This window comes from Chrysemys picta, chromosome 1 (genome assembly GCF_011386835.1).
Source record: "Chrysemys picta bellii isolate R12L10 chromosome 1, ASM1138683v2, whole genome shotgun sequence".
Taxonomy (NCBI): Eukaryota; Metazoa; Chordata; order Testudines; family Emydidae; genus Chrysemys; species Chrysemys picta.
In genome coordinates, this window is record NC_088791.1 from 153393874 (window position 1) to 153406588 (window position 12715).

The window sequence follows — 12715 nt, forward strand, 5'->3', positions numbered from 1 at the left end:
ATATTGTAGCATTAGTGCAAACATGCTACCCCCAAGCTTCCCTCTTATCCCTGGGGTTGGAAATGATCACCTGCTTCCAGATGTATTTGGATTTTTCTTTTTCCCCCCAAGGGAGACTTGCACTTCATTTTAATAGGGCACTAAAATCAGAATGGACTTAGTCTCCCTTCAAGCTATGGGTCTCTTCAACCAGTTCAATGTCCTGGGACTATTCAGGCAGATGTAATTGAATCAGTTTGAAGCAGCTGTAGCTGGCATGTGGTCTCTCAGATTGCTAGCACCTGCTTGTTTTTCTGTAACTCGCTAGAGCGAAAGTAGTGCCAAAACCAGCATTGGTCTTGGAGCGGATAAAGCACTCCAGATCCTGTATCCCATTCCCCTTCCAACCTAGCCACCTCATTACTGGTGCCTGAATTAAAGTTGTTGGTAGTGAGCAGGAACAGGTTTATGCTTCTCCTCCTGCAACTGCGTCCCTCCCCCCTTAAACCAGTGCACTGCCAATACAGGCTCTCCTCTTCATAAGCAATAAAAGATGGCTTAATAGTGATCAGGTGCTCTGGGTCCCTCTGCCCTCCTTAGAAAATTGGGAAGACCGTGCCTTGCTGTATCAAATTAAAACACATGCACCAAATTTATTTGTTGCTCTAACAGTCTTGCTGGCACAATGAGGGGTTTGTTAATGTCTAACAAATGGCCATGCGGTTCTGGGATGTTCTGTACAATATTCCTGTTCTCTGGTGGCGAGTCTGGTAGACTTTACTTATTGTATTGCTGCCACAATCTAAACTTTAATATGCTAAGATTTGAAAAGGGAGTGCGAGTCACTTGGTTTCCTTCCTGTATTGTGTGATCTATCATAATCTTACATTCAGATTAAACACACTGGTGCACTTGGTCAAATACGGTATCAACACAGCATGGCGTGGGGTTTGGATGTGAGATTACAAGATGGCATATTGAAACATTAATTTCTGAATATATTCCTCCAGTGAATTCCCTTCACTTCTTGTATAAAGTTTATGCATCAAGTCCTTGTCCTGTTTTTTAAGTCTTTGCTCTAGTCCACATCTGCCTCTTCTCCTGCTATTTCTTCCAGCCTTCTTTCACACTCTCCACACCTCACACCTACCCACTCTTTTCTTCTTCTATGCTGTTCCTTTCTCCTCAAATCACTTATCTAATCTATCAATGTCTTTTTAGGGTGCCCCATCATTGTAGTATCTAGGTGCTGTGGAAACACTTCATTTCCTGATTTTAGTGTAATTGTATTCTCCTCTTCCATCTACGTCTGTTTATATTAGGCTTCTCCATAGTAAAAAGCACTGTAATATCCTATTGCATTGACTTGTGTTTTGTAATGACAGGCCATACAACTATGAATGTGTGACCACTTATTGCCCTGAAAAAAGAGGGCCAGATCTGCAGTAGGTGTAAATTGGCCTGGTGCCTTCAAAGTCAATGAAAATATGCTGATTTATGCCAGCTGAAGCTCTAGGCTAGAAGGTAGGGATAGCTCAGTGGTTTTAGCATTGGCCTGCTAAACCCAGGGTTATGAGTTCAATCTTTGAGGAGGTTGTTTAGGGATCTGGGGCAAAAATCTGTCAGGGATGGTACTTCATCTGGCTGTGAAGGCAGGGGACTGGACTCAATGACCTTTCAAGGTCCCTTCCAGTTCTATGAGATAGGTGTATCTCTGTAGATTATATTATTCTTTCACGGGGCCTTAAAGATTCTCCTTTTCTCTTCTTTTTTGACATAAACCACTAGAAACTGTGGTTTGGCTGTTCAAATCCCTTCTCCTCATCAGGCAGAGGGGGAACTGAACTGGTCACCTAGATCCCAAGTGTGTGCTCTGACCACTCAGTTAAAGCATATAAGGCAAGTAGGGTGACCAGATGTCCCGATTTTATATTTGGGGATTTTTCTTATATAGGCGTCTATTACCCCCCACACGTTTTCCCGATTTTTCATACTTGCTATCTGGTCATCCTAAAGACAGGCCATCTCCACCTCTTCCTTTTTCTCCCCTTCCCTCCTGTTTTGTGTGGAGTCAGGTAGGTGCCTGACTTATTCTCACAAAAAATGACTTAGTTGCCTAAGCCACCTGACTCCAGGAGAGGGGTTCTTTATGGTGGATCACTACCAGAAATAGGTGCCTCACTCCCTGAGAGGGACTGGGTTTAGGACACACCACTCTCTTTGGCATCTCCCATTGGTTAGCTTAGGCAGCTCCCTGCCTAGCATGCTGGCTTTTGCAGATTCTGTGCTAAGGTTCCTATTCACTATATAGGGAGCCTAGGTGCCTAACTAAGGCTTGGTGGATCTCGTGTTGTTTCAGTGATTTGTCGAGGCACCTAAAAGTCCTAAGTCCCTTAGTGGATCGGGGCCTGATATTCAGAGGTATTGAGCACTCTCAGCATTCATTGACTTTAGTAGGAATTGTGCATGCACACTCCCTCTGACAATCAGTTGCTTCAAAGAGACAGTGATAAATGTCATATGAATATATAAACAGAGAGCAATAGCACATTAGAAAGCAGTCTTTTGTAAGCTACCTTAGTAGTTATTGAGAAATAACCAAGGTTGCAGACATTTGCCTTCTGATTACCTACGTATCACTATTAGGCCAACCAAAACCAAAAAAGGATCTGCAGAATATATGGTTCTCTGGGAAATAACCATAGTTTTGGGTCAGTAATTATAGAGCATATAAAGTCACTTTTGCACTGCAGAGTGTAGTGTTGAGCTATTAATTTTTAAAATATATATATTTAATTTTAAAGTATCAGTTTTAGGAGTCGTATAACATAGGCCACAGAGCTGGCAGGGGCCATGGCCTGACCACTTTTTGTCTGGGCCAAACCTGAGTGGCAATGCCACTCACTCCAATTGGAAGGGATGGGTGTAGGGACTCATGGGTCAGGAGGGTTAGGCTGTTGGGAGGAGACACCTGAAAGGGGAATAGGAGAGTCAGATGGGGGCAGAAGGGGAGTCTATGTCCCTTCAGCCCCCAGTGTAATCCCTTTTCTTTGATTCAGTTAACCATCCAAGTGTATGTATATTATGTCAACATTTTGCCCTTGGAGTAACGTACTTTCAATAGGCAGATCTAATCCATCACCAGTACTAGGTGAGGGTGACTGACTGCCATTAATAAGCAGACACTGAAGTGGAACCACACAGGATTGGGCATGGGAGATTGAGCCTTCCAGGTGTGGGTAGGTCACTGTTTAGCTCCAACCTAAGAGGTCAGTAGCAATGGAAAGTAATCACCATCAGGTGAGATTTTGGTGACCTTACCTGGAAATGAGTTGCTGAGTCTGTTTCCCCCTGGAAAATTCTCACATAACATAAATTACCACCAGACCTGGCACTTATTGACACCCTTATCTGCAGTCTCAGTGGAGACCATGGGGTTCAATGGATCATAGAGACAAGACTCCTCTTTCACCCATGCAGATGATTCCTACAGAACAGCCTTAAAGAACATTGGGAAGCATATTTGGGAAGCTTGCATTGCCACTGTCTGTGCCATACCTGATGTGTGAATGGAGAACTTTACTCTCTGGGCTTGTCAATCCATCACTGAATTCACACACACACAAAATTAAACAAACAATGAACAATTTAATACTACAGAGATTATAAAAGACACTGTGCTGTATGTGTAACCAATAAATTAAACCCTCTATGCCAATCAAACAGGGCTGATTTCCTACACTGATACAAAACCATAAGAAGGGAAACAGTTTTTAATCTCACAAGAGCATTTCCAAGAAAGAATCTCAGTCCAACTCCATCAGTTCTGCACTCTGTTAGTTGGCCCAGTTGCTTCCTAGAACTCCCCCAGCCCTGTTAGAATGTGCAACTCTCCTAGACAATTCCTTAGGTACAGGACAACACACCCAGGATTCTAAGCTTGGCCTGCAAACAAGACAGATGGGATAGGACTTCAGTGGCCAGAAGCCTTCACACGTTGCATGAAAATTTACTGATTCAGTATTCTCCACTTAATCAGGATGCTCTTAAACGAGAAATCTGTTAAATTAGGTTGTGTCCCAGGGAAACGATTTAGCCTAATGACAGTGAATGGTAATGGATGCTGCTTAATCGGGACAGCGTTGCCAATATTTCTGCTTAATGGGGACACATTTGGCTGGTACTAGTGGGTTAAGTGGTGTTTAACCAGGTGTTTAACAGGTGTGAAATTCTAAATTCTAATCTTTTAATATAGCAGTCGCCAAATAAAGGTTAAGAGAAGAAGTAAAGATTAAATACAGCATAAACCATTTTTATACTTTTATTTTTATTCGGTACAGCATTTTACTACATTTCAAATCTTTTTGGACATTTTTTTTCAAATGGCTGCTTCTCTTAATTGAGACAACATATTAATCAAGACAATAGGCCATCCCAATTATGGTGTCCCAATTCAAAGGATTATCCTGTAATTTGAACAAAATATCACTTGGTATGAAAGCTAGTGCCAATATCCAGCTCATACAGGCCTAAAATGCAACTAAATATGGAAATTTGGTCTTTTGTTTTCAGTGGGCAAGTTTTAAACTTCTTGTGCTGCCACCAAATTACAGTTTTCTTTCTATCTCACACTCAGAGTTAAGGGTAGTTACCTTGATTCCTCTGAGATGTTACGGAAGCATGTTTTGAGGAAGGTCTGGTTAAACTTCTAGCCTTCTCCACTCACTATTATTCTTCAGATAGATCTTGTCTGGAATAGCAAAAATGGTGTCTGGATGTTTTAACTAAAATTTTTTAAAATCTCAGTGTAAACAGGGCAAATTGTACCTTAATACAGGTTAACGGGTTGAGGTGAACCTTGGTGGGTAGAATAGGGTTCTGCCTCACCAACATAACTCATCACAGTGGCCACACTTTAAAATTTTCTTCCATGCTGAAAGGTTCTACCTGTTTGAGAAATATTCCCCATACTTAAAAGGGAACGGTCAATGCTTCTTAAAATGGACAAAGCTATAAGTGCTACCACTGTAGTTACAAAAAAGCAGACCCAAAATGATGGAAATTTACTGGACGCGTGAGTAGGGAGTTTTAAAAACACCTAAGAATATAAGAACGGCCAGACTGGGTCAGACCAATGATCCATCTAGCCCAGTATCCTGTCTTCTGACAGTGGTTGGTGCCAGATGCTTCAGAGGGAATGAACAGAATAGGGCAATTTATTGAGTGATCCATCCTGTCATCCAGTCCCAGCTTCTGGAAGTCAGAGGTTTAGGAACATCCAGAGCATGGGGTGGTGCTCGACCATCTTGGCTAATAGTTGTTGATGAACCTATCCTCCATGAATTTATCTAATGCTTTTTTGAACTCTGTTATGCTTTTGGCCTTCACAACATCCCCTAGCAAAGAGTTCCACAGATTGACTGTGTGTGGTGCGAAGAAGTACTTCTTTATATTTGTTTTATACTAGTGCCTATTAATTTTGAAAGTTGACTTAACTCGCTTTCTACTTAAGTCAAGTGGAATTTTAACATTGACTTAAGTAGAATCAGAGCAAGGCCACTGCTGCTTTTGATAATTCCACCTGTAAAATCTAATCTAAAATGTAATAAAACAGCTGTGTACAAAAAAACAAAAATGAAAAAACAAAAACAAAACACCAAACCTAGAGGTTTATAAAGGCAAGTGTTAATTTATGTGCACATTATATAAGAAGCAAAAGCACTTTGCACTTGATTCTCCTCTTGCTTACACCAGTTTCACACTTGTGTAGCGCAGTTGATTTCAGTGGTATTACTCTGGATTTATAACAGTAAAGGAGGAGAATCAGACCTTTGTGTATACAGGAAAAAGATATCAAAAATAATTCTAATTAACCAAACATGATTTTAACCTTTATCTACCATGCAAAAATCATTGTTAAAGTGAAGTTAAAGTTTCAGGCCCATATCATTGGTTTTAAGGCATATTACCTGTCAAAAACGTCAGAGCATAAAACAAAAAAGACTCCTTCGAGTGCTAGTAACCCAAGAAATGCAGAGTTAATGTTGCACTTCCCAAACAAGGTATCCAAACTACCTTTGCGTCATAGAAATTATAGAAATGTAGGACTGGAAGGGACCTTAATAGGTCATCTACTCCAGTCCCTTGAAGGGAGATTATTTAGGAAATTATGGTGAAACAACTTCAGTGGTACCGTAAAGTATCTAGAGTCCTCTGGTCTTTTTGACTCTGTTAGAACTGATTTAGTTGTGAAGTAGTATAGCAATGACTTTGGTCATGTTGGTTGTTGATCTTCTGCTGAAAATAGATGAAGATGAGGTGTCCGTATTGATTCTTTTAGCTCTGTCAGCTGCCTTCTGTACCACTGATGGTGATTCATCTGTGGCCGCTGTGTTGGTGGGGTAGCTCATGAGAAACTGTTTTTTTTTTTCTGAGAGATCCCAGGGAGTAGTGTTGGATGATTGCTTATTTTCCCTGAGGGCATTCTCATGGAAGGTTTGTGGGGTTTTATTTTGTCATCCCTATTTTTTTACATGTATATGGGGCAAATAAAAGGATTAGTGAGAAGGTTTGGGTTGCATTGTTTTTTGGATGCAGTTGATATCCAGTGTTGTTTTCCCCATCCCTTTCACTTTTACCAGCATTGTGGGGTGACTTGCTCAGTGTTCAACAGAGATGGTGGCGTGTAAGAGGGCTAGCTAGCTGACACTCGCTCCAAGAGGTAATGCGTATACGGTTGGGGAACTAGCCAAAGCAAGTACTCAGTATTATAACTGTATAATATCTGACATTTTCCTGCTGTTTGTTTCTAAGTGCATTTCCCGAGGGTTTTGATGGTATTCGGGTGATTCTGGATGTTCCGGTAGAAGTGGTTGCTAAGCATGACTTTTATCATTTGCTCTTGGCAAGAGGGTTGCATCCTTTCATTTTGGGACTTTGTGTTTTATCATCTCAAGATAGGATTATTGTATTGCACGTTACTTGAGGCTAATTCAGCGTGTTATGTGGCAATTGTGGTAGTGCGCCTTTTAACTGGAATGTCTCATCAAAAGCATATTGCATTTCTTCTTCTTGAGCTGTACGGCCTGTCATCTGATTTTCAGTTGAAGTTTAAGGAGTTGACTTTGACCTATAAAACCCTAAATAACTTGGATCCCAACTACCTCATAGGATCCTTTCTTCCTGGGTGATACCATGGCAGCCACAACCCTCCAAGACACTCAAACTAACAACCCAAAGGTTTTAACAATAGGGGGCTGCAAATATGGTATGATCTATAAGGGATCCTTAGCTTTGGAACTTCCTTCTTCCCTTGCTCTGCCACAACCAGGTTTTAAGAACATAACAACGGCCATACTGGGTAAAACCAAAGGTCCGTCTAGCCTAGTATCCTGTCTTCCGACAGTGGCTAGTGCCAAGTGCCTCAGAGGGAATGAACAGAACAAATAATCATCAAGTGATCCATTCCTTGTTGCCCATTCCCAGCGTCTGGCAAAATTCTCAGCTTTTGGTAAACTTCAGGACACACTGCAAGGCTCACATGTTTTCTCAAGCAGGAGAGGGGAAAGGATGCAAAGACTGCTTTTTAAGGGTGGTTTTTGGGGGGGATAAGGCGGATTAGGTTTGGTTGAGATATATCTATATTTAAAGCAGAGCTGATTGGAAAATATATTAAAAATAGCTATGTGGGGGGGGGGGGCGGCAAATTCCCCCCATTTGAATTCTTTTAAAAATCAGATTTTTCAATTTTTTGAAAAATTGCAATGAGCACTAATTAAAGGTTTATATATGTAAATATTTTGTAATGTGCCTAGAGCTCCAGTGAGGCACAGCAAGGGATAATCAGAACAAAAAGAATTCCTGTGTGCTCTCTGAGATCCTGATTTGGGCCTTCAGTCCTCAGACCTGCCTTGTTGTTAGTACCTGCACCATACACCTGTGCAAGGTCTGACCAGGGAGTGATCCCCTTTCGTCATGTTAATCACGTAAAGCTTCTGTACTCTGTCACATATGGCTAGGAGAAACTGAGCAGCCCAAATGATCAATGAGGATTTCAAATCTTGGGCCTGATTTGGAAACAATTACTACTGGCCATAATGTTCCTTACCATGAGTAGTCCCATCCCATTGACTTTAATGGATCTACTCACACTAGAAAGTGCTACGCCTGGTAGCACATTTCTGTAGCATCAGGCCCTTGTGATCATTGACTTGCCCCAAAATGACTAGAGATTTTTTTTTCCTAATCCGTGACCACATGCCATGCTCTTTTTAAAATGTAAAATTCTAGAATTTCACCATTGAGCAAAGAGAAGAGGTCAAAGGCAGGAGAGCCGGAGTGAGTTAGGAAATAAAGCCAACAGCTATGACATAATGCAGTAACAAACTGCAAAACGGGTTGCATACCTGGGCTTCTCAAAGGGCTGAACACACCCGAGGGGACATTGGGGTGATCAGTACACCTCTAGCCATGTACTTTCCCCCCTCCTTTAATAAGGGTCTTTAGTGACATTTACATATGGATTGGAATTGAACCAATCTGTGTAACTGGACTTTCCATTGTGAAGATTTGGAGGGAATGCCTTGGATGGTGTATATTGTGTTTGGGTGGGATATGGACAGGAGTCTCCATATTCTTTCTCTAAAGACTTCCCTTATATGAGGTCTTAAAATTCTTTCCTCCTCTTCTTCTAGGGAACTAGAGGGCTTGACTTCTCCTTTACTTCCTGCATTTACTCTGACCACAGTCCCTCCCTGTTCTCACAAGTGGAGCTCAGCCCTGCTTCCCTTTCTGTTGATTCCCAGTCAGCTACATGGTAAGTTTCCATTATCTCTATACTTGTTGCCGTAGGGTAAACTCCTGGCAGCCTTTTTATAAAATCTATTAGTGCTGGGCATTGAGGGCAGAGTACTTGATGCCCATCAAAGATCATTTGGTCATATCCCAGTCTGACTCTAAGGAAAAGGTGGTACTGAATTAGCATTGGAGCTGAGCTTCAATGTAGATTGTTATAAGAATAAAATATGAACTAAAATATGTGACAGAAATAAATCCATCAGATTCTATAAAGGAAACAGTGGAAAGCAAAGAAATATTGGACCCTTATATCCCATTAACCAGGCCAGAGAGAAAATGTGTTAAAAGGGAGCTGCACTGTATCTTTTTTCATTGTTTGATGAAATAGTCTTTTTCACCCTTTAAGTGGTGTGTTTAAAAATCTTGGTATTTCTGAAACAAAGGGAATACACAGCCACTGAGCTAGCTGGTTTTTATACCTTCCTTTTCTGAGTATTGTCCTTCAGTATAATACAGAGCCATTTCTTTGTTCTCACAAGCTAGCAGTTAAATTGTATGTAAATGTATGCAAATTAGATGCTGTCTAATAAAGAGAGTCATTAGATGGAAGAAATATTTAGTTTGGGGGGGAAGAAAAGAAAAGAAAGCAGGTGTATTTTGCAGTAGAAAATGTAAGATAGCAAGAAAAGAAAAGAAACCCCTCAAACTTTGGGTGAAGATTTCTAAAAAAAAAATTAAAATATTTTATTAAAGGTCTGGCCTACTCTTGGTCTTTCCATTTTTGAGTGTGTGTGTGTATTTGTGAGTGTGTTTGTGAGTGTGTGTGTGTGTGAGAGAGAGAGAGAGAGAGCGAGACAGACCGAGATTACACATATGTACAAATTTACACATTTTATGTGTGTATATGTTAAAACATACAAATATCCCTACATGTGGCAGTGATATAAATATTTAACAGAAATAGCATTATATATAATATATTTGTGAAATATTTACATCACCTCCACGTAGGATATATATATGTGGGTACAGATTAAAATATACATATTTGTGTGTGTGTATATATATGTGGGTATATATAGAGCTGGGTGAATAATTGATGTTTCAGATCAGTGGCAGTTCCGAAAAAAATAATTGGTTCAGGTCAAACCGAATCTGAAATTTGTTGGAATTTTTGGTGAATTTAGAAAGTCTGTTTCAGCTCAATTCCACTGCTGTGATTTGAACCTGCATCTCCCACATCCCAGATGAGTGACCAAAACATTGAGCTAAAGCTTATAAAGGCAGGTGGGCTGTGATGCCACTTCCTTCTCTTCTGGCCATTTTGTGAATGGCCAAAAATATTAATCTCAAATTCATATATAGTTTTAGTTAGACTGAAACTGCATTTTTCTTCTAATAAACTATTTGTCCAAGAATTTCATCAAGCTCTCTATGTATATATTTATGAAATGATTTAAGTGTGTATGTATGTCGGGGAGGGGGGGGAATAAATATAATTATTCATGTATGTTTCTGTGTACCACATATGTACAGGTGATAGCCATGTGATAAGTTCCAGAGGCATGGATTAATTTATTTATCATCCACTTTTGACTGTCTCTCCTGCACTCTCCCCACTAATCTGTCTATCTTCTAAGGATTTATTCCAGTGTCCCAACTCCCAAGCAGCTTCAAGCGTCCACCATTTAATTAATTAATTAAAATCAGCCTCCCACAGAAATGTTTCTCTTCTCTCCCTCAAATGTAGAATTTCCCACTAAATTACCACTGCTTGTAGGATGCACAAGATTCAATATTGGGCCAGTGATTTTTCGGTAGATAAAAAAGTCACAGTTTTTAAGTCTGATATCTCAGTGTCCTAAAATCCTAGGAAATGGACGCTTTATACCATTGAAAGTGGGAGATTACCATCTTGTGGATAGAACACACAAAGTTTGTTTAGACCTAGAAAGTTCTGAAGTAATGGACCTTACGTTCATGCCTAGATTAGGAATAGAAAGGCTATTTCTCATCATTTATAGAGGTTTCTGTAGCTTCCTCTGACCTGCATATCATTGAAACCCAAGGAGCAGAACAGCTTTTAGAGTTGGAGCCTTTGTGTCTAAGGCTACGTCTACACTACCCGCCTGAATTGGTGGGTAGAAATCAATCTCTTGGGGATCTAATTATCGCATCTCGTCGGGATGCGACATTCGATCCCCGAATTGACGCTTGTACTCCACCAGCAGAGGTAGGAGTAAGCACCGTCGACGGGGGAGCCGCGGAGGTCGATTTGCCGCCGTCCTCACAGCGGGGTAAGTCGGCTCCAATACGTCAAATTCAGCTACGTTATTCGCGTAGCTGAATTTGTGTATATTAAATCGACCCCTCCCCCCCGCAGTGAGGACGTAGCCTAAGGCACCTAACTTAACAGGTGGGAGAGCATTATTATTATTTTTTTTTTGTCATTTATCGTGGTTCTGGCTAGTAGATATTTGTGCTTGAAGTGGTACATTTTTTCATAGCAGTTTTGCAAGGCTGGAAATGTAAAGACATATATGTGTATAAAATATATGTATATAAAAATAATGTTTTTCAAATATTTACATATAAAGCCAAAGGGATTGGCCTCCTTCCCAGAATTACTGGAACTACCTTCCCCAGGAACATTTGGACTTGAATAATCTCTGCAACAACACTTTTCTTCTGAAACTAAACAACTTTAGAAATGGGTGACTGGCTCTGGAGATCACTCACTGTTCATTTGGGTTCCTTTTCTTATGGTAATAGAAAGGCCTCCATGGCTGGGAAATATATTTTTATTTAATTACTGTAAGGTTCCCTTTTATTGCTCCCTTCTCCCATAGTTTTCCCTTAATTTATTTCATGAGGGAAAGTCTCAGTACTAGAACTGTGGGGATACTTTTGTAAATGTTCTAGGGCATCTAGCATTCTATATCCCAGGGGATTTGGGCCTGTTTAAGATTTAGGCAGAAATCATGGAAAAGTACATGGTTTCACACAGTTTTGAATCAAACCAGTCAAAATTTAACAGATTCTATAGAGTTTTGAGGGTTTGTGCAAACCCAAAATGAAAATCAGAGGATTTGAATTGGAACAGAAACCGAAGCTATTTCACATGGCTGCACTCAGGGCCATGCTTTCCTTTCTCCCCAAAACATGTTTGTGGGAGGTAAATTGCTTAGGTAACCAGTCCATACAGGAAATGAAAATGGTCCAATGGGAGAAGAAGGATTGTCCAGTGGTTGGGGTACTAGCTTGGGACTTGGAAGACCTGGCTCCACCACAGACTTCCTGTGTGACCTTGGGTAAGTCATTTAGCCACTCTGTGCCACAGTTCCCCATCTACAGAAATGGGATAATAGCACTTTCCTACCTCGCAGCAATGTTGTGAGGGCAAAAACAGTAAAGTTGTGAGGTACTCAGATACTATGATAATGGAGAACATATAACTACCTAAGATAGAAAGCTAGATATACAGACTTGGTAACATAGGAATGTAATAGAGATACTATACTGAATCAGACCAGTGGGTCATCTATTCAAGTATCCTCCAACAATGGATATGATCAGCTACTTCAGAAAAAGATGCAGGAAACCCTGTAGTGGACAGTTATGGAATAACCAGTATTTTTCTCAGTGTTCTGAAAATAATTGAGAATATCAGGAGTTTGAGGTTTTATTTATTTATATATATATATATATAAAAATATGGAATAAAATATGCTGCACTAAACTAATCCTGGCACTAACAAACAGACTGTGGGACTAACGGCTTTTGATATTACCTAGTGCTTATTATTGTTATTATTATTATTATTTCTTTTTAATTATGCAAAGTGCTAATCAGTTTGATTATGCACAGTGCTAATCAGGTTAATTATGCAAAGAGCTAATCAGTTGTTCTCTAAGCACATGAGGAGAGCAGAGGTGCTGG

The 12715-nt window shown here is 40.3% G+C and overlaps 1 protein-coding gene across 48 annotated transcripts in view; it reads left to right on the forward strand.

The window, feature by feature from the left end:
• Positions 1-12715, forward strand: part of ZBTB20 (zinc finger and BTB domain containing 20) — a 660688-nt gene that overhangs the window by 162015 nt on the left and 485958 nt on the right. For 38 of the 48 annotated variants that reach the window (XM_065587258.1, XM_065587254.1, XM_065587191.1 and 35 more), the window contains exon 3: positions 8673-8794. The exons of the other annotated variants lie outside the window; for them this stretch is intronic. The gene's annotated coding sequence lies outside the window, so the exon portion shown is untranslated. The remainder of the gene's footprint in view (positions 1-8672; positions 8795-12715) is intronic. 48 annotated transcript variants of the gene reach the window in all.